This window comes from Mobula birostris, chromosome 16 (assembly GCF_030028105.1).
Source record: "Mobula birostris isolate sMobBir1 chromosome 16, sMobBir1.hap1, whole genome shotgun sequence".
NCBI lineage: Eukaryota > Metazoa > Chordata > Chondrichthyes > Myliobatiformes > Myliobatidae > Mobula > Mobula birostris.
The window spans coordinates 64,443,034-64,456,905 of record NC_092385.1 but is presented as its reverse complement, the minus strand read 5'-3'; positions in this window follow the sequence as shown (position 1 = coordinate 64,456,905).

Here is a 13,872-nt window from a genome sequence, read left to right as displayed (position 1 = left end):
TTGTATTTTTTCATGAGGCTGAGTGGCTAGCTCGACACTCAACCTGGCACGAATGGAAAGTGTGCTCGGGAGTGGCCCGACCTGGATTCGAACTCAGGAACCTTCGCTCCAGAGTCCAGCGCTGATCTCACTGCACCACCAGCTAGCTGTGTTGATTGTTAATGCAAATGACACATTTCACTGTGCATTTTAATGTACATGTGATAAATAAATCTGAATCTGAAATCTGACTAATACTTTACTTTATTGTCACCAAACAATTGATACTAGAGTGTACAATCATCACAGCGATATTTGATTCTGTGCTTTGCACTCCCTGGACTACAAATCGATAGTAAATAGTAAAAATTTAAATTATAAATCATAAATAGAAAATAGAAAAGGGTAAGTAAAGTAGTGCAAAAAAACTGAGAGGTAGGTCCGGATATTTGGAGTGTATGACCCAGATCTGGGTCAGGATCCGTTCAGCAGTCTCATCACAGTTGGAAAGAAGCTGTTCCCAAATCTGACTGTACGAGTCTTCAAGCTCCTGAGCCCTCTCCTGGAGGGAAGAGAGATGAAAAGTGTGTTGGCTGGGTGGGTCGTGTCCTTGATTATTCTGGCACCACTGCTCCGACAGTGTGCGGTGTAAAGTGAGTCCAAGGACGGAAGATGGTTTGAGTGATGTGCTGGGCTGTGTTCACGATCTTCTGTAGCTTCTTCTGGTCTTGGACAGGACAACTTCCATACCAGATTGTGATGCACCCTAGAAGAATGCTTTCTACGGTGCATCTATAAAAATTAGTGAGGGTTTTAGGGGACAGGCCAAATTTCTTTAGTTTTCTCAGGAAGTAAAGGTGCTGGTGGGCCTTCTTGGCAGTGGACTCTACTTGGTTGGAACAAGTCAGGTTATTTGTGATATTGACCCCAAGGAACTTAAAGCTTTTGACCTGTTCCACTTGCGCACCACTGATGTAAATGGGGTCGTGAGGTCAATACCTTGAACAAATTGAGGAAGTGAGTTGATATTATATAGATGACCCTTTAGTAAAGCTTTTTCCGAAGTCCCACATGGGAGGCTTGTCTGAAAGGTTGGACCCCATGACAATCAAGGACATGGGGAAAAGCTGGAACAAAAATAGCTTAATAGCAGGAGACAGAGGGTGATAGAGGAGGGTAGCTTTTTGTGATTAAGCGTCCGTAACCAGTGGTGGACTGTAAGGATCTGTGCTGAGAGTATGATTGTTATAATTAATGATTCAGATGTGAATGTAGGAGATATATTCTGTAAATTCAAAAATTGGTAGCTTTGTTTCTAAATAGGACAATCTTCAACCACAGAAGAATATGGAACAATCAGCTAAGTGACAGAGCAATGGCCAATGGAATTCAATCCTGATAAGTGTGAGGTGCAGCACTTTAATACTAATTAGGATAGGACACACACCATGAATTGAAGAGCCACAGGAAAAGGAGCAGTGGAACCATTGTATAAAAGCTGAAGAATATCTCAAGACAATAGAACCGGAAGATAAGGTGCTGAAGGGAACATACTGGATAATTGCTGTCATTAATCTGCAGTTACCTTTTGTTTTGGAGAGTTATTGAGGCTCCGCTTAAAAAGGAGTACAGTACAAGAAATATAAGAGAACCCCTGGAAGTGAAAACAGGAGGGCTAAAAGGAGGCATGAGGTTACTCTGGCAGACTAGGTAAAGGAGAAATCCAAGAGCTTCTACAGATATATTAAAAGCAAAAGGATAGCAAGGGACAAAGTTGGTCCACTTGAAGATCGTGGAGCCAAAAGACATGGGGGCGATGGTAAATGGATTTTTTTAAATCTTGGAGACAGTCTATAGAAGTGAGACAAAACCACAGTGAAGTCATGGACAGTATATGGATTACAGGGGAGTTGCTTGCTGTCTTGAGGCAAATTACTAAAGATAAATCCCAAAGTGTTCCCTCATATTCCATGGGAGGCTGGTGCAAAAATTGCAGGGGCTCAGGCAGAGATATTTCAAATCTCCTTAGCCATGAGTGAGGTGCCAGAGGACTGGAAGATAGCTAATGTTATTTTGCTGCTTATGAAAGGCTGCAAGAATAAACCAGGAAATTACAGGCTGGTGAACCAGATACAAGTAGTGGGTAAGTGTTTGGAAGGTATTCTAAAGGACTGGATATAGACCATAAGACAAAGGAGCAGAAGTTGGCCATTCGGCCCATCGAGTCTGCTCCACCATTTTATCATGAGCTGATCCATTCTTCCATTTAGTCCCACTCCCCCACCTTCTCACCATAACCTTTGATGCCCTGGCTACTCAGATACCTATCAATCTCTGCCTTAAATACACCCAATGACTTGGCCTCCACTGCTGCCCGTGGCAACAAATTCCATAGATTCACCACCTTCTGGCTAAAAAAGTTTCTTCGCATTTCTGTTCTGAATGGGCTCTCTTCAATCCTTAAGTCATGCCCTCTCGTACTAGACTCCCCCATCATGGGAAACAACTTTGCCACTTCCACTCTGTCTATGCCTTTCAACATTCAAAATGTTTCTATGAGGTCTCCCCTCATTCTTCCAAACTCCAAGGACTACAGTCCAAGAGCAGACAAACGTTCCTCATACGTTAACCCTCTCATTCCCGGAATCATTCTAGTGAATCTTCCCTGTACCCTCTCCAATGTCAGTACATCCTTTCTTAAATAAGGAGACCAAAACTGCCCACAGTACTCCAAGTGAGGTCTCACCAGCACAGCCTCAACATCACATCCCTGCTCTTGTACTCTATTCCTCTAGAAATGAACGCCAACATTGCATTCACCTTCTTCACTACTGACTCAACCTGGAGGTTAACTTTAAGAGTATCCCGTACGAGGACTCCCAAGTCCCGTTGCATCTCCGAACTTTGAATTCTTTCCCCATTTAAATAATAGTCTACCCGTATACAAGTACTTGGATAAACAGGGACAGATTAGGGATAGGCACCAAAGCTTTGTACATGGTAGGTCATGTTTATCCAATATTATAGAGTTTTGAGGAAGTTACCAGTAAAGTTGATGAAGGTAAGGTAATGGATGTTATCTACATGGTAGTCTTTGACAAGGTCCCAGATGGGAGGCTGATCACAAATGTTCAGTCACTTGGCATTCAGGATGAAGTAGCAAATTGGATTTGACATTGGCTTTATGGGAGACAGCAGAGTGATAGTAGATGATTGCCTGCGTGATTGGAGATCTGCAACTAGTAGTGTGCCATAAGCGATCTGTGCCTAGACCATTATCAACTACATCAATGATCTGGATGATAATGTGGTAAATTGGTCTGCAAATCTGCAGATGACATGAAGATTGTGGGGTGTAGTGGACAATGAAGGTGGCTACCAGAACTTGCAGTGGGACTCGGACCAGCTAGAAAAATGGCAGATGTGATTTAACGCAGACAAGTATGAGGTGCTGCATGTTGTCTGGACAAACCAGGGTAGGACTTGAGCAGAAAGGCAGAGTAGTGCAGTAGAACAAATTGATCTAGGAATACAGAACCATCATTTCTCAAAAGTAACATTACAGGCAGATCAGGTAGTAAAGAGTTTTGCCACTTTGGCTTTCATAAATCAAAGTATTGGGTACAGGAGCTGGGATGTTTTACTGAAATTGTTTAAGATGTTGCTGAATTCTAATTTAGGATATTGCATGCCACTCTGGTCACCTACTTAGAGGAAAGATAATAAAATTGAAAGAGTGCAGAGAAAATATACAAGGATGTTACTGGGACTTGGAGACCCCAGTTATAGGAAAAGGTTGAATAGGTTCAGATACAATTTTGTGGAGAATAGGAGAACAAGTGGAGATTTTAGAGAGGTATACAAGATGATCTAACTAGGCTTTTCTCTCTCCCCCCCCCCCCCCCACAGAGGTTGGGTGAGACAAGAATTAGAGGTCATAGGTTAAAGATGAAATGTGAAATTTATGCTCAAGGAGAACACAAGGTGGAGTGCTAGATGTCAGTTTAATTTTAAGATTTAAGAGGGATTTGGATCAGTACATGGATGGGAGTGTTATGGAGGACTATGGTTCATGTGCAGGTTGACAGAGCTAGACAATAGTTTAGTAAGGACTAGATGGGCCAAAGGACCTGTGTGTACTGTAGCACGGGGTATATGGGGTGTCAGGGAGGGGTAGCACCTCTCGTGGGGGAACACATCCTTTTCAGGGCGATTAGTCCACCTTTGGTCCCCACCTGGCACTCAGCTCTCACTTGTGGCTCCCCGTAGCTGTTTGCATGCAACAGCGGCCACACCCTGGGCAACGGCTTCGACAAGCCGGCTAAACCAGGTGAGGGTAGCCGACGGGTCTCAAACCCTCTGTGAGATAGGGAGTTGTCTATCCCAGCATGTGAAGACAGGCTCCGGTGGATTGAGGGGACGAGACTAATGGAAGGTCCAACAGTCAAGAAGCGGTCTCTGCAAGCGTCGTGGAATGTGTAGAGCAGGACAAGACACGGAAGATGTCCTGGTCATCCACTGCTCCTAGTCCCATCTCCAGCTGTTTCGACTGTCTTGCCACTGGATCCAGATGGGAATTGGGAAGAGAGAGTGAGGCTGACGCTGCGCAACTCTCCCTCACTTAAATCCAAATCACGCGCTAGTCATTATGGTGTCAAGGTCCTCATCGACGTCAACGATGGACGAACAACTGTAGCACCGACTCTGAAATAAAAAAATGGAGTTGATAGCAATAGTGTAGAAGAGTGCTGCCTGGAATGGAAAGTTTAGTTACAGTGAGGGATTGCTTAGGCAGAGTTTATTCTCACTGGAATATAGGAGCCAGAGAGGTGACCTGAGACTTCGAGGTTTGTAACATTTTGATTATAGGTTACTGGCATTGTTATTAGGAGAACCTGCCAATGTACAGAACATTTTCCAATGACCAGCATTCAGAATATGTCTTGTAAGAACTTTATTGATTAAATACAAATACATGCAATTTTAAATCTGCTATTCATATTCCCCAGAGAGCCCTCCTCAAGAGGTGCTCTTGCAGTCAAAATTTCTTGGACCTATCTGTTCACCTGGAGCTGGACTGAGATTTGCTTGGTTCTTCCCTTCCCATCTTGGCTCATTAAGCCTTCTTCACTACAGGGTTAGAAGACTACTTTTTTAAAGTTTTATTTGGCAAGGCTTCTGAAAGTCCACTTTTCTTTTTCACAGCCTTATCTGTTGTTCTAATTCCAGAAGGCTGACCAGGCTTTTTATTCACTTCATTCTTTCCTTCAGGTTTTGATGTTTTATCAACAGACTTCTTGGGTACTTTCTTCACTTCTGTTGATTGGTTTTTCCCTGATGCCTTCAAATCAGGAGAACAATGTTTAATGAAACATTCTAATCAATAAGAATTGCACTTCAATAAATCACACACATGCAACAAACAGGAAAATAGGAGCAGGATTAGGCACTTTAGTTCTGCCCTGCCATTCAGTGTCATGGCTAAACTGCCCAGGTTTCTTCCATGGCACATTCCACTTGCCTTCAACTCCATGAAGTTGCAAAAAAATAATAGTAATAAAATGAAAAATCTACTCTTGATATCCTTGATCAGAATGAAGATGCCTTAGAAAATTATCCTCTAAAACACCTCTGGTAATCTAGCCTCCACAACATTCTAGAGATTTATTGTCCACCAGGTTGCTACATACTTTAGAATTAATTACCTCCTTAGCTTGTGACTATTGCTCTATTGGAAACTCCCACTCTATCAAGAGACACCTATTTCCCAACAGTAAATGGTTTTTGAGTTTGAAATGATGGGTTCTTGCTGGTAGGGGGCAGCAGTCTTTGCAGTGGTGCTATTTGCTTTCAAGCTGCAACAGTGCTTGGGGAAGGTGGTATTATGGGCATCAACTGGGTTGTTTCCAGAGGATAGTGGCATCACTAATGAAGTTCAAGCACCCAATCTCATTTACAGCCCTGAAGCTGATGGACCAGAACTGGGTGAGCAGAGGTTGGCAACAAGGCCAGATCTCCCTTTGGACAATATTTTAGTTTAGATACCAAGACAATTAAACATCACCACTTACCTTTGCAGATCCTGCTCCTTTTCCTTTGGAAGATTCTGCAGACTTCTTTGGCTTCTTGCCCTCTGTAAAAAAAAAAAAAAAGATTGGTTAGGAGCTCTTCATGAAGTAACATTTGAAGCTGAAGTACAAGAGAGCTGAGTGTTGAAGTTTGAGTCTGTTAACATTTAGTGTGGATTGTGCAGTCACACAACCATCTGTGGTGATGGTAAGTAGCCTCAAAGACAGATAATTCAACTTTACCAGTGGAGTAGATCCAAATTTTGAAATTGGCCTTTCGATTTAAAGTACATTTTACTATCCGGAGAAATCTACACATCTCAGGACAGAGTATGGCTCTCAGAACTCCATTATACAGTTGTGAGGGGATCCAGGAGTGCCCCTATTAACTGTTTGAAGAGAGACAGAGACATTCATCATGATGGTTTGTTTGGAAAAAAGAGACGAAGATTAACAGTTGGACTGTCACTTTAAGGCATTGGAAGTAACTTTGGATTTTTACTGAGTTTGGAGTTGGAGACAGCACCGAGCAGCTCATAAGTTGCTATAGTGACCGAAGGCGGTATTATTTAATGGACAATCGATGTTATGGCTTTCAGCAAGTTGTTGATATTACTTCCAAGGGCAGGTTGCCTGCTTGTGCATTTCTTCACAGACAAAGGAAGGAGGGACTCTTTGAATGACAGGTGATGCTCAGCACAGAGAAATAAATGGGAGATCAGATGATACAGACCTCAGACACATGATCTGGACACTGAATGAGCATTGTTGTGCCTGCAGAGAAAGTGGGTTTTGGAGGATCGATTCCAAATTGCTATTCCAACAGTAAAGAAGGGGTTGACTGGTGGGGAGTTGTCTATGTGTCCACCCTTGCCGGGGTGATAGCTCCACCACAGAAAACCGGTCCCCCGGTTAAAGTCACAGTCGGTGACTTGTAAAGGATTTCAGAGGATGACGAGAAGATCAACGGCATCAGCTCACCTGAAGACTCAACTCTCTCTCTCCCCGCCATCACTACTCAACTAAATACCACGAACTGAACTGAACTTTACTCAACATTGTAAGACTGTATCTTTTTACCCCTAGACTTAAAGCAGCTTGGTTTTCATACATATATATTCCACACTTACTTTTATATATAATCATTGCTAACCTGTGTGATTTATTTACATTAATATTACTGTATTGCATAGTTACTAATAAATATTAGTAGTTTATAGCAATACTGGACTCCAAAGTGTTTTCCATCTCTGCTGGTTTCTTTATCCCCATCATGGGGTACGTGACACAGTATACTGAATCAGCATTGTTCTAGGTGTCCACAAAAATGTTGTTGGCAACATCCCAGTAACCAAGACTACACTTGGCCACTGGCTGATACAGGGAATTGTTAGGTTATCCGAAGGAAGCCATGGGAAAATTTAATCTCACAGATCCCCTTTAGGCTTCTTCCCTACACTTACACCCATGGCCTCTAACTTTAGAACCCCTAGCATGGGAAAACTCCAGGTATTCATGCCTCAGTTTTATATACCTGTATCATACTATACCTGAGCCATTTCATCTAGTGGAAACAGACCCAGCCTATCTACTCTCCCTACAATCCAAGACTTCCAATATAGATGGTATCCTCTGAATCTTTTCTTTAAACTTCAGCTTAATCATGCCCTTCCTATAACATACCAGCCAAAAAGGCACACAATCTAATCATGGAATATGGCATCCCAATTTTTATAATCAATGTCCTAGCCATATGGCAGGCTTGCCTTCACCACACCACCTACTCATGTCACTGTTTATAGGTACCTATAGCCTTGTACTTCAATGTGCTTTGGACATGATATCCTGGTATAGCTTTAAAATGAAAATAGGTTAAAATAATATTTTGAAGTTACCAGCCCATCCACTTCCAGGTGGAAAGAGGTCACATCCAGGCATGGGATCCCAGACAGACCCAGCAAACGTGGAAACTTGCTCAAATAGCATGAAGGAATAGGCCAAAAACAGACATGCCACCTCTCCCGGAAGTTCCGGGAGTCTCCTGCATATCGATAGTGGCTCCCTGATGCCCGGAAATTATATACAACATCCCAGAAATTGATTTTTTTTGAGGGGAAGAGGGAGAGGGAGAGCGAGAGCGAGAGCAAGCATCCTGATTGGTCTCTCTTCGTGCTAACAGTGGTCCCCAAGCACCGGGCCGTGAGGAAACAATATGATTTGGCGATATGAAACGATACGAGTCAGCTGCACCTTTCCTCATTCCCTGTCACACACTGTTGAACTTTAACGCACGCGAGGTCATCAGTGACCCAAGATGTGCAAAGGAATGGATCCGTGACCCATTTGTGAATGTTCCCAGTGAATCATCCATGTCAGCATGGGAAAAAGATCAACTCAGAGCTTGCAAATGACGATGGGCTGAAAAGCATGTTTGACAAAACATCTTTGCTGGCGTTCTGGATCAAAGTCAAGGCTGAATATCCTGAGATAGCCTGGTACTTAATCAATTAGCTTGTCTATTTTGGCTTTTTTCTTAAAGATGTGCAGGGTGCGTTCTGGCTACCGCTGTATTCTTCGCAGCCTGGAGGTTTGGGACCACTGTTATAATTGACTTATCACTACATCCATGCAAGGAAAATATGCGGTGTGTTTAATATTAAATTCATTAGATAAACCTCTTTAGAAATGAAATTGAGTGTATTAGTCACTTACAAGTGACTTATAGTTGACTTATCACCTATATTCCAGTCACGTTTAACATCCCCCCGGGGTCCGCCAGAATATTGTTAATACTAACATATTAAACCAGTCTGCGGTGCAAAAAAAAGGTTGGGGACCCCTGATTTAAACTAGCTGGCTAGTTGCCAAGGAGCTACACTATTGATGTCCTACGTGATGACGCTAAAAGTTGCAATAGAATAAACATGATAATATAGTACAATACAAGTACATATTTTAATGTCACATTTGCTGTATATATCCAACTTGGTTTACAGATTAGATAAAAAAAACACTAAACAAGTTATTACATACACCCCTAGAGGTCGATGGGGTGGAGGGGGAGGGGAGGGTACTACCTCCCTGAAATGAGTTTTTGCAGGGTGGGATGTCTGCAAAAACAGCGCAAATTTAGCTCATATATTTGAACAAATTTAATTGAGCAGTAGGAACAAAGCAGAAAATATCATTACCTGATTGCTTATCAGCTCCAGTTGCCTGAACTTTGGGCTTAACATCAGCTTTTGCAGAGCCTACGTTGGGGTTGCTGTTCTCACCAGCTTTCACAGTGTTTTTGGCTGCGAGCTGAGGAAGACAAGTCAGAGGCTTTCAGATAAACCCTGCAAAATTGTTTCAACTTCAAAATTATACAATTCACTTGGAGACTTCTGAAACCAAATGCATCAGAAAGCATTTATGATGAGGTAGAAGTTGGTGGGCAGTGCTAAACAAGGAAAAATAGCTGAATCATTGTCAGGGACAAATGGTTTTGTTGACAGCATTTACCCTCTGTTGGGCATTTTAAAAAGACAACATGATGCAGAATCACTCAGCACACACCACATTATTCTCCAGTCTCCCATTCAATAAGTTGTTAATTTGCCCCAAATTCCCAAGCTCTCCATAGCCCTCAATGGGGCATTCTTTCAGAAAACCTACATCCTATTAAGTACCCCTAAACAACCCCCAGGGTATGAAATTCAGCCATTCACGACCCTCAGAATAAACTCCGGCACTCCAGCTTTAAATGGCAGCCCCCTTATCATGCAACTATTGCCTCTTGTTTGAATGGCAGGCAGGAAGGCGAGGAGACTCAAATCTTAAAGGGCTTAACAGCAAAGAACAGGGCAACAGTTCCCCACCAGGAAGTCAAGAATGAGGGTTCAGTTTCAAAATAGTCGGCCAGTCATTCGGAACTGAAATGGGGCAACACTTTTACCCACAGTCTGGTGAACCTTTGAAATTCTCAACTAAATCACTGGTGGCTCACTAAGATATTTAAAATACAACAATTGATGTTGGCTATCAAATGAATCCAGAAATATGGAATTAATACAGGAAAGCAATGCTGTAGTTAGATCAGCCATCATTGTACAGAATGGCAGAACATGAGGGGCCGAGTGGCCTTGCATCTTTTTCTTACTCAGCAAGAGACCAACTCAGAGATGAAACAGTACAGAGACACATGGATGATAGAAATGTGGTGGACTATATAGCAGAAAGGGTTAGTTTGATCTAGAGTACGTTGAACTGAAAGACCAGTACTTCATCCAAGGTGAAGTCAGTTGTAGACCAAAGTCTGGATACTCAATAGGGAAATAATTTCACCCCAAGCAGTATTTTGGATGGAAGGGCATCAAGCTTCTAGCACCAGAGTGCATATAACAGGCAGTAGGGTCAAAGACCCACATTCAGTGGATCCACATCCCATCACAGCAGGGGTTCCCAGCCTGGGGTGCAATGGTACTGGTCCATGGTACAAAGAGGTTGGGAACCCTTGCATCAGAGGATAATGATGATCAGTGGGGCAGTGTTTCATTTTCTCATGGCTAGCCTCACCCGTAAGTCAGTGCAGTTGTGACTATAACAAGGGCTAATTTGTGTTTCAGTTTCAACAATGTTATATATATGTAGTTAAATGAAAATAAACTTCACTTGACTTGAAACTGATCAAGTGTATAGACAAAGTAGGAAATCCACTGAATGATTGAATGTTGAAATAGTTAAGACAAGTTAGTTCCAGAGAAGCACAGATGCCATAAAGTTGGGTGGGAGGCCTGGTGTTGTTCAAGGCTAAATCTCACTACTATAACAATTGATTACCAAATCATCCATTATATTCAGCATACAAGCAGCTGAAAAATCATTAAAGTTTTGTCAGGACACAGCTCAGGTAAATGGCAAATTGCATTGGGCACGAGATTAGATTGAAGCAAATTGGCTGCTGATTGGATAACAAGGATCCAGGCTATTCATAGCCTCAGGCCAAGTTAAAGGGAATTCACCATTTGAGTGACTGAAATTTTCCTACAGTCATTTTGTGAAGTTTCCATTCACCCACCTGGGGAATGGGTGCAGCAATTTAAAAGTCTGTACTTACTTTGAATCGTCCTGTAGCACCAGTAGCTTTTGAGTTTGCAGGCCTGATGAGAATGCCTTTTTCAAGGCCAACATTCAGAGCTTTCTTTAGACTGTACTTCAGGGTGATAGGATTCATTGTGGGGTAGGCTGAGAGAATGTAGCTCTTTATAGCAGGTACTGAAGTACCTCTGCGATCATTGCTTCTCTCCAGTGCTTTAACCACCATTTGCATCGTGGGAGGGCGTCTATGCTGTAAGTGGTACAACATACCACTGGTTCTCTTACTCATCCCTGGAACAGAAAACATAACAAGCACTGGGGCTTTGGCACAATGTTAAAGTTGATGTTGCCTGCCAATTTCATGAGTAATAAGAGTAAAATCCAGCAGCTGTGGAATAGAAACATTATTTATTCAAAGCTGAGTAGTTGGGAAAGTTATTGGGAGTCTAGGAATTGGTGAGAAGCATGAACACTGAAAATCAGCCTTATGTCTAAGCTTAGATGAGAGAGATTCCAAGAAATCAATACATTTCAAATACCAACACAACTTAAGTGCAATGAGGTTTGGACAAAATATTCACTTAACTCCAACTAGGAAGAGCATACAGCATTTACTTTTTGCTCCTGAAAGGAAAATCAACTAGTGTTTTTTTTTAAAAAAGTGGAGGCAAATGTATTTAAGCTCAACTGATTTCAAAGAGTGAAAAGCTATCAACAAGAGCTCATTAAGGTAGAATACAATGAAGTTGGATGGGGTGAACTTATTTAGGATCTAATTAATAAATAGGGTTGCCAGTTTCTTGAAGCAGACAGAGTTGACATAGCTGTCCTTGATGCCAAGGAGCAACTTATAAGCATACATACAGACAACACCTATAAATACTTACATCAAAACAGCAAATATAAAAGAGAGGCTCAGGATAAAATAATTCAAAAACAAAATTCATGGAGACAAAAACCCATGGGCAACCATACCAATGATGACATAAACCAGTGTCACTCTAGTTTATAAATGGGACCACCTACTGAAGAGGTGCAGTTAAATGTAAATCTTTGGACTAAGTGAGTTTTCCAGTCCACCCAACTCTAAGCCATCAAAACCAGCTGCTGCCTAGGGAACCCACATCACCATTCTGCTCCTACCTGAAAGGGACATCCTCTGTCTCCGTGAAGGGGCCACCCTGACCACCACTGCTTGGGAGCCACTTTTCCCAGGGCCTGCAGATGCTTTCTTAGGTGACATAGTAATTAATGTATTGCAAATGGTGATGGTGTTGAAGGCTGACTATATACTTAGAGAGTCAGTCAGACAGCCTTCTGATTGGCTGCATGTGAACACCATTGAGTCTGTCAATAAGACTGAGTGAATGGCTGTGTGTTGAGCTCCTCCCACATGAGAAAACTCTTAAAAATAAGCCATTAGGAGGGTGGCTGGATTGATTTGATGGCAGCAGCAGAATCCAAACTTCAAATCAGTTTTCATTGGTTATTTAAAAAGATGGAGCACACTAAATGTGAGAAGGATAAAAAAAGTCCAACTCCTCAAATAAAGAAAGAATTTCTAAAACAGCCAAACATGCAACAGTGTTCAAATGTGCTCATTGAAGTGGAGTTCTCTTGGATTATGGATAGCCTGAAGCTTTCAGGGGTTCTGCATGTCAGACCTTTCATGACATAAGGAGTCAGATTCTGAGCTGCCTTAGATTTCTTGAATGAAGTCGAAAGGATGGAATGGCTGCAGTGTTAATGGATTGGAAGGAAATGATCTGGGCAGAAGCTCATGAGAAGACAGGAATGTTAGATATAAGAACAGCAAAACTCTGGGCCAATTGAGAAATTAAATCCTGGTCTAAAACCTGATGTAAAATCTCAAACTGGATGTGTATATATCAGGTTATTGGAATCAAAGGAAATTACTAGGTTTTGGACAAGTGGGGAGGAGTGTATGATTAGCAATTTTGTGGAGCATACACCCCTACCCCACTGTGGTGATGACGATCTCTTAGGCAATAGATGTTGCATGTGGTGGGAATAATATTCTGAATTATGTCTATTTCACTGCAAGTAGGAAAAGTGGATGAGCTTAGGACATAGATCAGCACATGGAATTATGACACTGTAGCTATTAAGTGACACACATAAAAGTTGCTGGTGAACGCAGCAGGCCAGGCAGCATCTCTAGGAAGGGGTGCAGTCGACGTTTCAGGCCGAGACCCTTCGTCAGGACTAACTGAAGGAAGAGTGAGTAAGGGATTTGAAAGTTGGAGGGGGAGGGGGAGATCCAAAATGATAGGAGAATACAGGAGGGGGAGGGATGGAGCCAAGAGCTGGACAGGTGATAGGCAAAAGAGATATGACAGGATCATGGGACAGGAGGCCGAGGGAGAAGGAAAAGGGGGAGGTGGGGGGAAAAGCCCAGAGGATGGGAAAGGGGTATATTCAGAGGAACAGAGGGAGAAAAGAGAGAGTGAGAGAAAGAATGTGTGTATAAAAATAAGTAACAGATGGGGTACGAGGAGGAGGTGGGGCATTAGCGGAAGTTAAAGAAGTCGATGTTCATGCCATCAGGTTGGAGGCTACCCAGACGGAATATAAGGTGTTGTTCCTCCAACCTGAGTGTGGCTTCATCTTTACAGTAGAGGAGGCCGTGGATAGACATGTCAGAATGGGAATGGGATGTGGAATTAAAATGTGTGGCCACTGGGAGATCCTGCTTTCTCTGGCGGACAGAGCGTAGATGTTCAGC